The sequence below is a fragment of the Apostichopus japonicus genome, chromosome 16 (assembly GCF_037975245.1).
Source record: "Apostichopus japonicus isolate 1M-3 chromosome 16, ASM3797524v1, whole genome shotgun sequence".
In the NCBI taxonomy this organism is placed as follows: domain Eukaryota; kingdom Metazoa; phylum Echinodermata; class Holothuroidea; order Aspidochirotida; family Stichopodidae; genus Apostichopus; species Apostichopus japonicus.
In genome coordinates, this window is record NC_092576.1 from 37,290,277 (window position 1) to 37,307,689 (window position 17,413).

The 17,413-nt window shown below is 37.2% G+C and overlaps 3 long non-coding RNA genes across 3 annotated transcripts; 1 reads left to right on the plus strand and 2 right to left on the minus strand.

The window, feature by feature from the left end:
- Window positions 1-7,463: 7,463 nt before the first annotated feature.
- Window positions 7,464-13,619, plus strand: LOC139983320 (uncharacterized). The gene is made up of 3 exons (XR_011798606.1): window positions 7,464-7,758; window positions 8,493-9,843; window positions 13,213-13,619. It is a non-coding gene; the product is annotated as an uncharacterized lncRNA (long non-coding RNA).
- On the minus strand, window positions 9,841-13,154 carry LOC139983319 (uncharacterized). The gene is made up of 3 exons (XR_011798605.1): window positions 12,357-13,154; window positions 11,157-11,220; window positions 9,841-11,030 (listed from the first exon to the last, which is right to left on the minus strand). It is a non-coding gene; the product is annotated as an uncharacterized lncRNA (long non-coding RNA).
- Window positions 13,432-16,595, minus strand: LOC139983318 (uncharacterized). Its single transcript, XR_011798604.1, has 4 exons — window positions 16,009-16,595; window positions 15,479-15,558; window positions 14,535-14,772; window positions 13,432-13,828 (listed from the first exon to the last, which is right to left on the minus strand). It is a non-coding gene; the product is annotated as an uncharacterized lncRNA (long non-coding RNA).
- Window positions 16,596-17,413: the final 818 nt, after the last annotated feature.

Below are 17,413 nucleotides of genomic sequence, written 5' to 3' on the forward strand. Positions count from 1 at the left end.
CAGAGATATTGAATCTGGATATTAATTTATGGTTCCTGTTGTAATGGTTTTAATGTAACATATTTATGTTGTGTTGTTAAATTCTAGCTTTACGTTGAACAAGTTAAGGAATTTAAACAGTACCAGATTTATAACTTACCCATGTACTATTTCCGTGTTAAAGAGATATCTCATACTGATATAATTCTTATGAATATCAAACAATCGAATTGATAAATACAAATAACAGGAACAAGATCTTGCTACTCATGTAGTTATATAATTTTACAAATGAAATCCAACCAAAACGGGCAAAGATTAAACAATGTAACAACAGTTATAAAACGTAGCAACATTTTTCATCTTAGCACCCTCCATTTAACCACAATATCCTCCGTAATGTTTAGAAACCGTCTTTTAGAACCCCTTAGAATCCTGTAGAACCCGTCCCTGGGTGACATGACATCTTAGTCTGCCAGTACAAATATGTCTGTAAAATACCTCTGTATGTATTTAGCCTTTCACCATAACCAATGCATGGACATGATCGGTTAAAAGTGCACAATGTAAGTGTTATACTCTATTGAAAATCTTCATCTTTAAAGAGCTTTATCATCTTTCTCCATTTAACACTTTTTCCACCTTTTCTGCTCAATAGGATCCCAATGAAGCAGATGAGAGTAACTGAGAATTGATCACAGTTCTTGAGGAAGAGGCAGCAACTTCTGCTCTATATTAAACAGTACTAAATAGTGTTGCTTTCAACGTATCATAGGGACATCTTAGAGTAGTGTCAAAGATTGATTTATATGAACACTTGTTGTGTTAACTCACATGTTTGCCGGAAGAGGATGCTTCGATAAATGGCTACTGGTTTTTACATGTCTTATACTGTGTGTTCTCCTGTTGTACTCTGACCTAGGAGGATTATGATGAACAAACTTTTTGTTATACACAGCATACAGTTTTGAGGTTATAGTCCATCTGTACGGACTTCCAGTAATGATATATTATATATGCTCCAAGAAATCAAACTTATTAAAACCTTTTGTAATTTATTAAAGTGCCTGTTAAGATTGATCATATTGCAATGCAGGTAAATTGTTAGACAAATTAGTTATGGATAACCGAAGTCTTTTGTGGCTGGAGTAAACAGTTATGTTTCTAAAAGTAACACACTTTCTCTTATTTTTACATTTGCTGGAGAGGATTATATTTGTTGTTAAATTTTAAGCTAGTTTGTGTCTGTCGAAACCCTTTTTTTTAGTCTCTCAATGTCCAGTGGAAGGAGGTCATATGGCGCCATTGGCCTTCTAAATCATTTAATTTAGGAGCGATCATTTGGTCATGTTTATCAAAAGATTATGCAATCTAACAGAGACTTCTAATATCACAATCTCACTATTGATCAAAAGTGATGTAGCAAAATACTATTGAACACATCGAGTTATAACCAAATGGTTGATAAACTGTTACTTACCTCCATTGCTGTATGACAGATACAAGTTAGTTTTGATTAAAGTGTTCTGTAAGATTCTGTGTTTAGAGCATAACGAATCACCAACCTTGAATGGCATTTTTTTTTTAAGTTGTTCTGAAATATTCCAGAAACGAACTCTTTATACGAGGAAGTATAACACAACAAGTCTTTATAATTGTTTCACCTGCTATTAAAACGTTGCTTCAATGTGATTATTACCACGGAGAAGAGAAGGAGGAAATAGTGTGTTCATTTATAAGGAAAATGACTGTAGGAGATCAAATTAAAATAAATGTGACTTTTTTTTAACAAATATGTAAAAATATTGTTTAAAGTATTGAATGTAATTATAATGGCAACTCATGACTGAAAAAGACTCACAACTGATATTGCTTGCACATCGTATCTTGGCTTAATTTTATTGTAATATTGGTTCACTTGGGTTGCATATATTTGAGATGACCAATATTACAGTTGACCATATAATAGACATTCAACAGCAGTCAATTGGTGCTAATGCCTTCTCATAAATTTATCTGACCGTAGCGATATGTGTCAAAAAAATCTAAAATGAACTTTAAAATGAACCAACTACTGGTTATGAAGGTAGTGAATTTGCACGGGAAGAGAAAGCAGAATTTTGACGGATTCTTCAGCACACAATTCTTCCTATGTTGGGTTCATATATGATACACATAACATATCTATGTACATATAATGATGTTACAAAGATACATACTCTGGAAGATTTCGACCTTTTTTATCCCCCCAAAAACAATATAATTGATGCCTAATCTTGTCTACGAGAATCATCACTGTTATTAGTGTAGATATGCCTATGCATGTATGGTGGACCGGAGGGAAGATATGTCAGGGAGATTGGTGATAGAAGGGATGTTTTACTCAATAACTATTCTTCAGCTTTTCCTTCCAATTTCAAGTTTAATGAGTTTTACCTTTAAAAAGTTGAAGAATACAAAGGTTTTGTGGATGAAAGCTGTTGTGAATCTGTTTGTGGAAGCAGCAAGAATCTCAGCTAGTTTGCATTATGTTTGCTATTGAGTAGTTTTTTTTTTTCAGAAGCATCATTTTCGGGGTGGGAGGCAAATTTAATAAGGAAATGTAAATGATACTGATTGATAGTTTTGTTGGTTTTCGTTCGAAACGCTGGCTGATCCGGCCCCTTTAAAATGAATTTGAGAGGGTAACGTCTAAGGTTCGGCCCGGTTTTCAGCCCCATAGATCCAGGTTTAACAACAAGTCCCGGCTCTGCTCATGATCTTAGTTTGTGATTCCTGGGATATGGTAAGATAAGCTGTTTATCTTTCCCCTATCCAATTGAAGTATGTAATGCTACCGATAAGCAGGAGTAGATGTGAATCTAGTCCGATGTGGAGCACCCCTCGGATGTTCCTGCCATGTTTCTACACCCTACCTCGCAGCCCCTCCCCTCCCCGCCCAAAAAACGGATAACTTAGAAGATTTTCTAAAGTAAACGCTATTAAAAATGCATGTGGTATGTAAAATGTTCTTAGGAAGAATGTAAATCTAGTCTATAGAATGTTCAAGTGGAGTAAATGTTTGTGAAACTTATAATGTTTGCAACTGTTCAACACCTTACAATATATATGTTACCTATAATGTCACTAGACGTTAGCATGTTCGTCGTCTCGTTTCATTGTACTGCTTATAGTACGTGTCTAACTCGCCTTAATGTGTTTACCTAGTTATATATTACTGCAATCAATATCGAAAGGTACATATGAACCTTGATTGGAGATAAAGACCCTGAGATTAATAGAACTGTAAAGGCCGCTCCAACAGCTAATGCCGTCATTATCACTTAGCTTGATCACACGTATACAACATGTGTCATTCAGAGTAGTAGTGAGCGCAAAGAAAAATGAGGTGTAAGGGGAAAACTCCCACTACCAACGATAGATGGGGTGAGGAAGAATTTGTTTAGTCGGGACTTAGTTTACCCCACCCTATAGTCCATTCCTTATGGTGAAACTACACAACCCCCTTAATTTTAAATCTTAATATCACAATGTTCCATATTTTTTATGACCACAACAGTATATCACGACAACTAACATACAGTAAAAGTCCCCCACCAATACAATTATGAGTATTCCTCCAGTCCTGACGATACACAACATACACTGTGTAACAAACCTCAGTTCTATTAATGTCCTGCATTAAGTAAGAAGTAATACAAATATTTAGATATTTTGCAACAGATAAACAAACGATCGGCTACATAATAAGTTCAAACCATCTTCATAGTATACCACTAACCATGGCTGAAAATCGGATGCAGTTAACGTCAGTTTCAGTCTTGATATCTTTGCGAATATACCTTACTCATTATCAGTGTCAGATTAAAGAGGGGCAAGAAGGGCACTTGTCTACACACCAGGTTTTCCAAGATCTTGAATTTGCTGTTTTATCATATTCTGTCGGTATATTGGTTGACCATGCCACAGCAATATTGACAACTGCGATACTTTTATAACGATTTGAAATGTCATTACACATGTAATAAATCTGATCTGCCCAATATTTAAATCCATAACGCACTATGGTACGAACGTACTACTACTTGTACCAATGTGACAGACCTATGTCGTTTAAGATTATTCAGTTTGGCTGTATTTAAATTTTGAAAGAAACACTGATATTTAGAAAGTTGTTTACCGGTTTGCCATTTATGAGAGTGTCAACGGGCGACGTCAAGCCCTTCATGAAGATTGATAATTCGTTACAATGTATGTTGCATACAGTAAATTTGGCAACATGTTATGCAGATACCATAATTACATTTTCAAACACAAGTAGTAATGGGAAATAACATTTAAATATTGAACCACATTACATCTAGGTTCTTGATACAAACAACAACAGTTCTCAAAAAAGAGATAAACAGCCCGTTAGATCCCTGCCCTAGTTTAACATCAAATCCCGCCCCTGCTGATACTCTAAGTTTGTGTTTACCGGAACATGGCAAGTTAAGCTGCTTATATACATTCCCCGACCCAATTGAAGTATGTAATGCTACCGGTAAGCAGAAGTAAACGTGAATCTAGTCCGGTGTTGAGCACCTCTCAGATGTCCCTGCCATGTTACTGCACCCTACCCCCACAGCCCCTTTCTCCGCCCCCCAAAAAACTTAGAAGCAATCCTTGGGTAAATGTTATTACAAATGACTGCGTTATATAAAATATTTTAGGCAGGTTATAACTTGTTTAAGTCACCAAATGTACGAACAGCAAGACACAGTAATATTACTTACTGAATAACTGAATTACTGGATAGACCATCCGTTGTTTTACGTTTTTTTTATACATAGAAACATTGTCATGTTCAACTGGAGTAAATGTTTGTGAAAATTTTGTGTGCCATTTTTCAACACACATAACCCTTGTGTATGGTACCAATAAGGGCACTCTGTCTTAAGCATGTTCATCGCTGATTGTACTGCTTATAATACGCGTCTAACTCGCCTTAATGTGTTTACCTAGTTATATATTACTGCAATAAATATCAAAATGTAAATATGAACCTTGATTTGTAGATATAGACCCCGAGACTAACAGAACTGTAAAGGCCTCTCCAATAGCTAATCCCGCCAATATTGCTTGGCTTGATCACACGTGTGCAACACATGTTATTCTAAACACTAATGTGCACACAACGAAAATGAGTGGTAGAGGAAAACTCCCACCTCCAACGCGAGAGTGTTGGGGAGGATTTGTTCAGTCGGAACTGTTTACACTGCACCCTTTAGACCATTCCTCATGGTGTAACTCCCCAACTTCGCCCTTTTCAACCGCATGCACACAATAATCAGGAGTTTTTATGACCACAACCATATATCACGTCAATAAACGATACGTTATACCAAAGGTCTTGGTAAGATACGCTGTTTATCTTTCCCCTATCCAATTAAAGTATTTAATTCTACTGACAAGGTGAGGTTTTTAAGAAGTAGAAGTAGATGTGAATCTAGTCCAAGGTGGAGCACCTTTCAGATGTCCCTGCCTTGTTACTACACCCTACCTAACAGCCCCGTTCTCCCTTCCCAAAACAAAAGAGGATAACTAAGAAGCTTTCCTTTTATTAAAAATGCCTCTTAAAAATGTTCATAGGAATAATGTAAATCTAGTCTTTAGAATTTCCAAGTGGAGTAAATGTTTGTGAAAATTATAGTGTTTGTAATTTTTCAACACACATAACCTTACAGTAAATGCTACCTATAAGGGCACTCTGTTTTTAGCATGTGGAATCGCTTAGTTTCATTGTTCTGTAAAGGCCTCTCCAGTAGCTAATCCCGCCATTATTGTTTGGCTTTATCACACGCATGCAACACATGTTAATGTGCACACAACGAAAATGAGTGGTAGAGGAAAACTCCCACCTCCAACGAGAGAGGGGTGGGAAGGATTTGTTCAGTCGGGACTGTTTACACTACACCATTTATTCCATTCCTCATGGTGTAACTCCCCAACCCCGCAATTTTCAAACGTATGCGCACAATAATCAGTAGTGTTTATGACTACAACCATATATCACGACAATAAACAATACGTTATACCAAAGGTCTTGGACAAAACATTCCCAACATGCTCAACCCTATATATCTATTATAACCTATACTTTATGGGATTCATGTAACATTTATTTTTAGCAGTAAGCTTTAACTTTTGCTCCCAAAAGCAATTTCACACTGTGATTTTGCTCAATATACAAGGAATAGTTAATCATGTGTAAATTCACTTTGTTAGTTACCCCATGATTTGAAACTCAATGTTACCAAAATTTATCGGTATAAATACGTTATTGTTTCATTGTTTTAAGTACTAGGTGTTTATATCACCCACCTGGTGACCTTCTTACAACTCTCCACAGATAATCGAACATGGACATGAAGGAACGTTTGGTAATTTTATTTTATTTCACTCATTTCTGTTAATGACGATTGCTTATTTAAATCTTCCAAAAACAACTTTGTAAATGTAAGGTCTTACTCAGCAGGCCGATGCACATGATCATTTAATAAAAATTGCCTCCCGATAACGTTTATCATCAATTGTAATGTAAATGTTTACTCTAAAATCCCTGGTAAGAGACACTCAGACGTAGGTATAAGAAACTATGAACTTTGTTTTATGACTATAACTACTATCGCCATATTACTAAACTTCATATAATATAGTTTGGTTGATTACTACTCTACTGAATGTTATACTTATATCTCATTTTATTTTATAAATGTATTATTGTCCCTAAAATGTAGCAATATGTGAAAGTGTTATTTGTGTAAACATGCAGTTAATGTTCTGAAAAATAGTACTGAGAAGTAACGGGAATTAAACCCCGTGACAGTGACTTTGCGCCCATGTACAACACAGCAAAAGAAATCGGTGAAAAAATACGTAATACGCTCTCATTGACAGTTACACTAAGCACCAGTAGAATCACCGTAGTAGAGTGGTGCGGATTTCTGTCTGTGACATTTATTGTTGTTGTTATTGTTGTCATCTTTAAAGGTCAAGCGACACGTAAACTTGACTTTGCATAATATTAAACTTAACAATTCTTACATTAACAAAAACCCAACACCGCGATTTTTTTCCGTCTCCAAAGGGGTAGAAATCGGTAAAAAGTACTATTACGTAATAGATTCAGTGACGTCACGGGGGGGGGGAGCGCAGAAGAGTGCAAACTGTATATGTTCTGCACAGTGCATTGGGTATGGAGAAATCTCAAACTTCTCGAAAATATTACCTTTTTCAGCAGTCTGTTACAAGAAAGTTAAGATTTGGATTAAGATGAAAAATCACAAATTGATACATAAGACATCAAACAAAACATCCATTGACTTCTTTTTTCATAAATTCCTTGCATTTTCTTCCTATCAAGCAACAAACAACTCCGCAAAAATCGGCTAGATTGACTCGTTCAGGGAAAGCCGAAAACAAATGACGTCATTTGTTTACCAAGTCGAAAGTGAATGATATCGTCGCATACGATATTGCTACTACATACAGTTTCTATACACGCACTGTAATACGCATATATACACAGCACAGCATAGCTTATACATATCGCGAAATGGCTGCCGGTGGCATTGACACACAGTATTTAGATAGCAACGGCGAAGAAGTAAGGGAAATGGAGGACATGGTGGACGATCGTGGGGAAGTTTTTCCCTATATGTTCGAACCGGAGACCAGCGAAGAGGAAGCGGGATCGGACAGCGATGTCGAAATTGATCGTCTTGACGGAATATAACGGTAACGTTACGCCAAGCGTACTATATATACTTTATATAGGATAGTTGTGTCACTAGTTAGGCCTAGAACCGATAAATGTTTCCTAACTTTGCTCATACACTTAGCTAGCCAATTTGTTGATGGGGCAGCAAAATTAACATGAATGTGCGGTCGAGTAAAGTTAAGGAAGTTACTATTTTCCTTAAAAGTTGTGGCAGCACATGCCCCAGGAACATGTCACACAGACATGTTTCATTTGGTTAGTAGATTGAAGGAGCCAATTGGAAGACTGCACAACAAATTCAGAGGTGGCCTATTATTAATTTCCTAGCAGTTGTAGGACTAGTGGCAAATTAGTGAAGTTACCACAAATCAGGGAAAGGGTGGGGGGGGGGGGGGAGAGAAGGTGGCACCTCACACCAGCTTTTTGTCATTTATGCTTGAGCTAATTTCATAACCAGATTTTCTCAATCTAGGGAATGGATACAGAAGTGGGAAAGAGTTGGAAACGAGGCAATATCGGCCTGTTTTATTTTCCTTTACAGCATTGTCCCAACAGAGGCAAGACTTCTAAGAAGAGGCTACCCCTTCCTTACTAGTGATGTTACTTGTAAGGAGCTTCAACAGTAGATTGCCCTTCAGAGGTGCCCCTTTTCTATTTTGACATGTTAGTACAGTATGCCCCAATAATTGAGGTCGGTATGAAGTCATTGAATTGGCTCTTTATTATTTGAATTGGTTTGTATTGTTTACAGGTGTCATTGTGGCCAATGTGCTGTGATACCTACAGCAAGGGAGTGTAGATGCTGCAGCGAAATAGATAAGTAAGGACTGTGATGGATGAAGAAGGTGCTGCATGCATCACCTTACACCCAGGTTTTGAAGCTATGTGCCTGAACCCATTGTTTCTTCAGACAGCCTACTACATGTACCGTCAACAGTATTGTGGACGTGCACAGGAAAACAGGATCCAAGAGTAAGTATAGAATACATTATTTTTGTTGTATACCTTTATTCATTGCTCTGACCTGCTGTTGAAAGATGTAACAATACAGAGGGTGTATTCATAGTTTAGTTTTGTTTCGTTGTGAAAGGAATAACATTAAGATATAGATTTGATCAAGAAAATTTGTGCACCATGTTCAAAACCTGCTTCTGATTAGGTCATTTTGACCAAAAACTGGTGTAATGCCCTTGAGGTTAACCCTTATCATGCTCACTGACATAGTAATCATTAACACTGAGCCATGGAACCAAATGCCACAAAAAAATTGTCCACCATGCTTGTGCACGATCCATTTACAAATTTTAGTCCCCGAGATGATGACAATGATCAGTTTGTATAAATGGCATAGCTAGGCTTACTTTAGGGGAGGCAGATTTAGGGGCCAAGCAAATTCTGGAAATCATATAGAAATTTATTTTAAAATTGACGTCCCCAGATGGCTACCAAGCTTTTGTGTGTCTTCATCTTTTATAGCTGGTTTTCATATGATTATTTTACAGGAAATACAGACACACAGCATACAGACAACGTGCACGGATGAGCTAGCAGTTTTTAGGGAAGGAGTTTTGTGTTGTTCTCCTATCCTATGCAGTAAGGAGGATTAGAGAAGCTTTACCATCTGAACAGTATGAAGGATTTAAATTATCAAGACTGAGAATGTGGACTGTTTATGCCAAGTCATACTATCATTTCTGCAAAGTTTTATAGAAACAGGGTTCAGTGCTGTCTGTTTTGTTGCTGAATGGTGAACATTTTGGAATTCCAGCTTACATTTTTCTGGTTCATGGTATTAACTACAATCTTGGATGAAATTTTACATTTTCAAGTTTGGGAAGTACATAACAGTAATAAATAATAAAAACTCAAGTTAATTTTTTGTATGTATTCTCTCTTGTAAGCAAAGCTGTCACTTCTAGTAGCCTGCCAACAAAATCTGGATGATTGAAATCTCAAATATACTAGGTTAAAATAGAAGAATAGTTTGAATTAAGTACCCTAAACCACTATGTCAATGGGATCTGGAGAGCTTAGGCTTTCATTTTAATAAAATTGTAATGAGAATCAATCTGCAATTGTTCATTAATCCATGGAATATCAGGGTATTTCTATAAACCTGGGGTCCAATAGTGTGACGTGGATCCAAAATTTCAATGTCCTTCAATTAAGATGAAATTTTACTTTTTGATAGAGTTATTATGTGGGTTTTAAAAAATAACAGTGAAGAAGTAAAAAAAAAAGTGCACCTATAGGTCAACAATAGTAATGCAAACCAATATGACGAAAAAAACCAACATAACAGGGACACCAAAATCCGAACCTGTCAACAGGGGGAAAGTGACATGCCTATAGGTTACACTGCCTCTGTTATCTGTTTTGCACTAGGTTTTAGATGACTTTCAACAATAAAAAAGCTTTAAGGAGAAATGAGTTTCATTCAACAGAAAATTGCAAAAAAAAAAATGACAACATGCTATTTTCCGAAAGCAGAAAGTGCTTTTTTTAAAACCATTTTTATTACAGCACAATAAACTCAACAGAGTGGAATGAACAGTCCCTAATATAACACTATCAATCATACCTACATATTAAAACCACAAAGGACCACCAACACACCCAAGGTTTTCTGTAGTGCAAGTTCTAATACCGCGAGTTGTATGGAAGTAGGAAAAAACTTAAGCATAACGGGGACACCAAAATTTAGTGTCCCCTGTAATGAACAACAGTTAATGATTAACAGACGAACAAATAATTTTATCAAATCTGAAATATTTTAAAAGTCAATTATTCATGCACAGGAATACATCCAGTGTCCAATAGTTCAGAAAACTGTATGACTAGCATAGTAAACAATCTGACAAGGTGTCTCACATTTATTCAAATCTCAAACATTTCACAAGAAAAAAAAGCTAGAAAAGGTAAATCCAAAAACAATCTGACAAGGTGCCTCACATTTATTCAAATCTCAAACCATTTCACAAGAATAAAACTAGAAAAGGTGAATCCAATATTTAACAAGGTGAAGCTTTGACAAGAAAGAAGAAATGTTCAAAATGAAGGCCTTCAAAGTTACTTGATTGAACAATTGTTATCAAGTGAAACCTGATCCAGTTCATTGTGGCAAAATTCATACACATGCCCTTTGCTCCAGAGACACTGATGGTGGAGACAAAACGCAAATGTCCGACAATGGATGAAGGTGACAAAGTTCATTGGTAGACTGGAAGGACCCACTCTTTCGCCGTTGCAAGAATTTCAGTCCAACTTGGCTGTTAGCGATGGCTTGAACCTGGAATAAGAAGATAAGACGAGCATATTACTTTCAGGAATGATCTCCACATTATGAAGCATAATTTAGCTGCCAAAATGGAGAATTTTGTGTGCATCAGGCAAATATTGACTCAACCATACTCACCAAGTAGACAAAGTTCTTCTTGCCAGTAGCAAAATTGATAGCTATGTAGGACCCCACCTGGAGCCTGTAAAGGAAAATTACTTTGAGTGTGATTATCTTAGAATATATTTTCGGTAACAAAGTGACCTAGATTTGTACGTTTATCAACTCTGTGCTGGACAAGGTTGAGTAGAGTATGGAGGTTTTACCTCCATGAGTAGAGGCACATGTTGTGGATGGGCAAGGACTGCTTTCTTGATAAGTCAACTGACAAGTTTTAAGATTAATGTGCTAAGACACAGATGGAGCTTCAATATTCTCATAAACAAACCTAATCTATGACTCCACGAAAAGATTTCACGAAAGGTTTATCCATGATATGAGGCAAACAAGTTATTAGTGAAAAATAGGTTACAGAATACAGTATATAAAATATATATAAAATATGGATCTCCATTCCACTAAGTTTTGTCTTTTTCACCTAGAGTAGGCCTATTACTTTAGACCCTAACACAGTGACAGTGCTACCGTAGGCTAGTTGTTTCAAACAAAGTTCCTATCGATAGTACATACAGTGGTAATGGTAATGCCATTGATACTCTCAATTTGGGGCCTAGACTATATGTCCATCTGTTTTGGATAATAATTGGTTAAAAATTGCCATAGCGTTCCAATCACATTCCGCTCTTACAAATTAAAAATCGGGCTGATGTAGTATAGCAGTTACAATTTATTTTATTGGTTTTAACGCCGTTTCTGACATATTTTGTGACCCACGTTAAAACTTTGGTGACTGGGTTGTAGTTTCGCGAAACTTTCAAACGTTATTTTTAAGAGCGTATTTGTTGATATTGTACGCATGTTTTGACATTATCGTACATATCTCGAATAGAAAATAAATTTATCAGCATTTTTGCACAACAAAAAGAAACTTTGTCCTCTTTTTCTACATTTTGCCGTTTCGCGAAATTACCGTAGGCTACCTGTACATCTTATATTCGAATGTAGCCTAAGCTTAGGCCTAGCCTAACGTTAGTTTAAACTGTTAGTGTTACCATAACGGAGTACACCAATGTAAAATGGTGTCCCCTTGACAGCAATTGGCCAATTAATGAATCAACCATTTAAAAAAGTCTCAAAAATCAAATTTATCGATAGATTAACTTTTTATTTAGGTCGTAATTTTAAAATGAAACGTTACTTTAATATTTGCACACTCACTTTTCTGGAACTCAACGGGGTTTGCGGCTTCGACGTAACGAAAATACCATCGTAACGCTGGGGTAGATAGGGGACACAAATTTTCTTCGGTGCATTGATCGATGTAGCGCTGGAGTTATATATGATTGTATATGCCTGCAGACGACGTCTAGGACTTATGAATGACGTCATTCATTCATAAAACTATGGGATGTGTTTTTTCACAAATGACGTAGCCTTGAAATTTACCAACGTTACGAGGTCTGAGGGACACGAAACTTTTACGAATTTTCGGGTCGTTGAAGACAACATTTTTGAGCTAGCTTGAACATCCAAAATAGGCCTATGGAGAAGGGATAAGTTGGTTGTTAATGTCTGATCGTACATCGCGATGCTTGTACATGCACACAGGTTCACACAGGCAATCATATATCAATTTACCAACGTTACAGGGTGGACACGAAAATGTTACGTTGGGCATGCACATTTCAATACTTCGTCATAAACGAGTGGGGACGAAAAAAATACTGAAACTTTGTCAACTTCAACTCTTATTCATGTATTAACTTGTAGTAAATCTGCAAATGAACTTGAGACAAAATGAACAGTGAGAAATGTTACCAAAGTTAACATGTTTAAATGTCACAGTTGGTACTAAAAATTGTGGGGGACACAAACGGAAACTTGCACTTAAAGAAAAAAAACGACAAGAGATTTAAACTTTTTTTATATTTAATTATACTCCCTATACAGTAAACTATAAAATGCAACTAGACATCAGGATATTGAAGTGGTAATTTGCAAGTGATTGGATAGTATTTGTGCATAGTGTGTGGAAACCCTATTGGACCCCAGGTTTATAGAAATACCCATCAAGGTTACTTGATCATAAATGAGATAAAAAAAATCATATTTTATCCCATGCGGGGAACAAACAGCAAATTTCTGTCAGATCTTTTTGAGAAAAACCAAAAATTGGCAACATGTTTGAAACACCAAAGTTGCATACAAATAGTGAGTCAGCATGAAATTTACATTTATGAAGTCTAAGCTCTCTAGAGAGGAATACTTGTTATTGGAACTTTTTCTTAAATATAATGTTATCATTACTAATAGTTAGTTACAATGGAAACCAGATGTAAGTAAAACTTGAATGTAAAACTTTAGCAACTTCCCTAAAGGCTGGTAGCGACCTGTTAATTAACACTGCTCTGCAGCTGTGCCATACACCATGTGAACAGACGATTCACAGAGTCGATTGCTCCCCACTACAATGAAACAAAATTAGAACTTGGGAGGCCATCAACTACAGTACTTCAGCAAAGCTTTTGAAATCTGCTTCGGTGTTGTTTTATGGCATCCTCATTGTTCGGATGAACATAGGAGCTTGCAAGGGGTGGGGGCTCTTTTCTGACAGGAACAGGACACTCCTCTCCCAGAGTTCCACTTCTGCAGAAGTTGTTGCAAGCAGTCAAGAAGTTCCCATACATAATCTGTAGAATAGTAAAGATATGAAGAATAATATAATAATAGTTCATAAAAACATACCATTTAGATAGAGGCATTCCAATCACTCCACTTCGGTCAATAGGCATGGCACAGTTGTCGGTCAAGTCTTTGGATGCCAAACTAAGGCGACAGCTGAGTACACCTCAATTCGTGTGGATACATGGGTCAGGTTTTACCTGACAACTTGTGCCTGAAACAATTCCAATATATTTTTTACTGATTACAACAAAAACCCTACACCTGTTTGTGCACCTAATATTATGGATTATGTAATCTTCAGCAGGATGTGTGGTCATTGTCTCAGTAGCTTAACCACTGTTTATGTAGTAAAGTAAACATGTGGACAGAGTAACATCCTGTCCCATCCCCTTGTAATCCATGGTAAAAGAGTGTATAAGATGCAACTTTCACCATTTGTATTCAGTAGCAGATATCCAGCCAAGTTAAGATATAATATACTCTGTAAAATCCAACTACTTGTTTGTGCCTTTATTTCTTGTTCACATACAGCTGTGACAACTCTACCAGATACAGTATGTATATGCTAATTGAAGTAAAGACTGATGGCCTCACCACACATTCCAGACTGCCCCACAGTGTTGGTGTCAAAATTAATAATGATCCTCTTTCCAGAAAGTTATGGCACCAATTGATTTTCCAGACTAATCTACTATCAATCTTGAAAATTACCTTGAAGGGTCATCTTTGTCATGTTCAGATGTGTTAACTGATGGAGTGTAGTCCGGACTACCTGGCGGTTTTTCGGTGTATCCTGATGTGGATGCCACAGCAGCAGAGGGACCATCATCGCCACTGTGAGATGGCCCTGGTTGCTTTGATGGTGTTCTTGTCTCTGTTGGTCCAGTCAGCAACTTCAATGGTGGTAGGGGAACCAGTGAACACTGGACTTCTACATGTGTTACATTCACTGAAAATTAGAATAAACGCTTATTATACCACACACATACAGTATAGGCTGCTCTTGGACAGGGGTCAGCTGCCTAGATGGTTCACTTATCTTTTCTGAAGGAGAGCATATCCTCCTGCTTTATGTGGCTGCAAAAATATGGGCCACTCACACCATGAGCATTGCAAATGACTTCAGCTTGGTTTCATATAGTATAACTACAATGTAATCTCCCTTCTCTCAGTAACTATAGATGTAGCCTTTATATTTTCCTGTGAAGCCATCAGGTATAGCCTCCTCAACCACTCTCGTCAGGCAGGCGGATATGATGGATAAAATACAATGTATATTATCCCCTAGTCAGCCTGCCCGATGTGCAGTTTTGATTGCTATTTTGCTTTCAACGAGTACTGTTTCTAAAATTTTGGCCCCTGTAATCACTTCTGCTATAGAATACTCTATAGATGTATGAAAGTTTTCCATTCTTGCTTGTATTACCCTATCTTACACTTCTCTACCACATTTTCTCCCCCAACCCCCCTGCCTCCTTTTTGTCTGGTAGCTTCCCCCCCCCATATACATGCCTCAATGTTTTACTGGTGGAGATTCCTTGTATCCCGTTCAAAACTGACTACTTAAATCTTTAATGCCTGTCACCACCCTCCCCTCCCCCATTTCCCAACTGTTTTTCGGTAATATCAAGCACATGTTTATAAGATCATGCTACCTTTAGATGGAGATGTACATTCTGCAGAATCCTGCCTTTATTTTCACTGCAGTTGGTTGGGGAACAGCTTCTAGATTAATCTAAGTATTGAAAATTAGGAAAGAAAATAACAAGGAAGTTATGAAAGTTCATTTAAGAAAGCAGTTTGATATGTTTGAAAGTACCTGTCACAAGCGTTTTCTCTTGCAACAAAAATTGCAGCCCTACCAACAAATATGGCAAAATATAAGGATGTCATTTACTGTGAAACATATGAGCTATGACTCTTGAGTATATAGATAGGTGGGAGCACATTATAATATTGGGTAAAATGACATGTAAACATCTTATGCTTGTTATTCTGGATTTTTTCATGATGTACCACAAATGAAAGTTAATATAGCCCTAGCCTACGCCTAACTTCATCGTCGCCGTACCTAATTTTGGGCCTAACTAACTGAACGAAATTATAAGAATCAGGCTACTGTAAGATAGTAATAATACCAAGTTAGTCATTGTTGTAGTAGGCCTAGGCCAGAAAATACACTTACTCTTTTCCGATCCAGCTTCGCAACTACTGGTCTACTTGTTTCTATATCTCCTCGAGATTTGAAGATACTTTCTCCAAATAGAGAAGGAACGGCATTGTCTTGTAGACGGCGAGCTGTTGGTGTTCCAAGTCCAAGTTGCGCGGATAGGCGATAGGAATCGAAACGTTAACTGGTGAAGGGCGCACTGCACACATAAGATTCGCTCGAAGGTCCAAGCCAATCTTTACTTATAGGCAGCTAGGCTGGCTGAGTGCACTGGTACTAAGCTATCGCTGTATACAGTGTTGACGAACACGAAACTTTCTTGTACTGTTGTGCACCCATTCTCATCTGATATTTTGTTTACTGTTCGTGACGTTTTGTTTACGGCTTTGATCTCGGTTAGCATATTAGGCATACTTAGTTTTGGTAACATTGGCGGTTCCCCCGTGACGTCATTATCTTTCGGAATTAGCTTGGTTATTAACTTAATTAAAACAGCAAAGAAACAATTGTGGAACTCCAAATTTGGAATATAGGGTTTTGATATGTAGCTTTTCAATTTGTGTAAGTTTGAAGGAAATCTGTTACGTGTCACTTGACCTTTAATGAGGGTAGTCCTGCTCAGTGCAGAAGCACTGCTTTCCAGAGGAACCCTCAGTACAAAATAAATATACAATATAATGCAGTAGAAAAACGGTCAACATCAAAAAGCACAAAAAGAACGGCAAAAAAAAGATAGACAGAAATATGTCAGACATCTAAACCAAATCTATAAGTTTCCATATTGCGTTTAAAAATATTAAAGGCACACTCTCAGCTAGGAAATTGCTAATCTTGTCTCAACGTATTCCCCGATTTAAAATAAAAACAATGCTGACTTCTTCTCACAGCGGCAACATATTCGTTTCTTCGATATGGCATTCTCATCCTTAGCTATGAACAGCATACGGATTTGGGTACTGTTATCGCAAAGTTATCAGGTTTCCGATATTCTAATCCGCCTCTCACAGTGTAGCGTAACCTATGAGCATACCGTGTAATTGTACTGTGTGCTATACGAGCAACTTTCTACTTGTTTTGTACGCAATTTTTCGGCTGGCTTTATGGAACAGTGCATATTGTACTGCTGGGCAAACGCTATAGCAGCTCATAGGTGCAGGGAGTTGTTATGGCAGGAGTCATATGGGCCGTATGATCTCGTGCTGCCGATTTTTGTTGGAGAAATTGCTGAAGAAATAAAATGCGAATAGTTTCGTCGTGTAATTCTCTATAAACATGTGACTGAATATGTGCTGCTTATGTACTTCTATTTGACGAAACGACTTGCTTCTGGCCTAACGTTCTTCAACACTTGTGTTCAAAATAAAATAAAACAGTGAGCAAACAGCTTATCCACTAGAGAGCCTGTGTAGAAAAAACACGC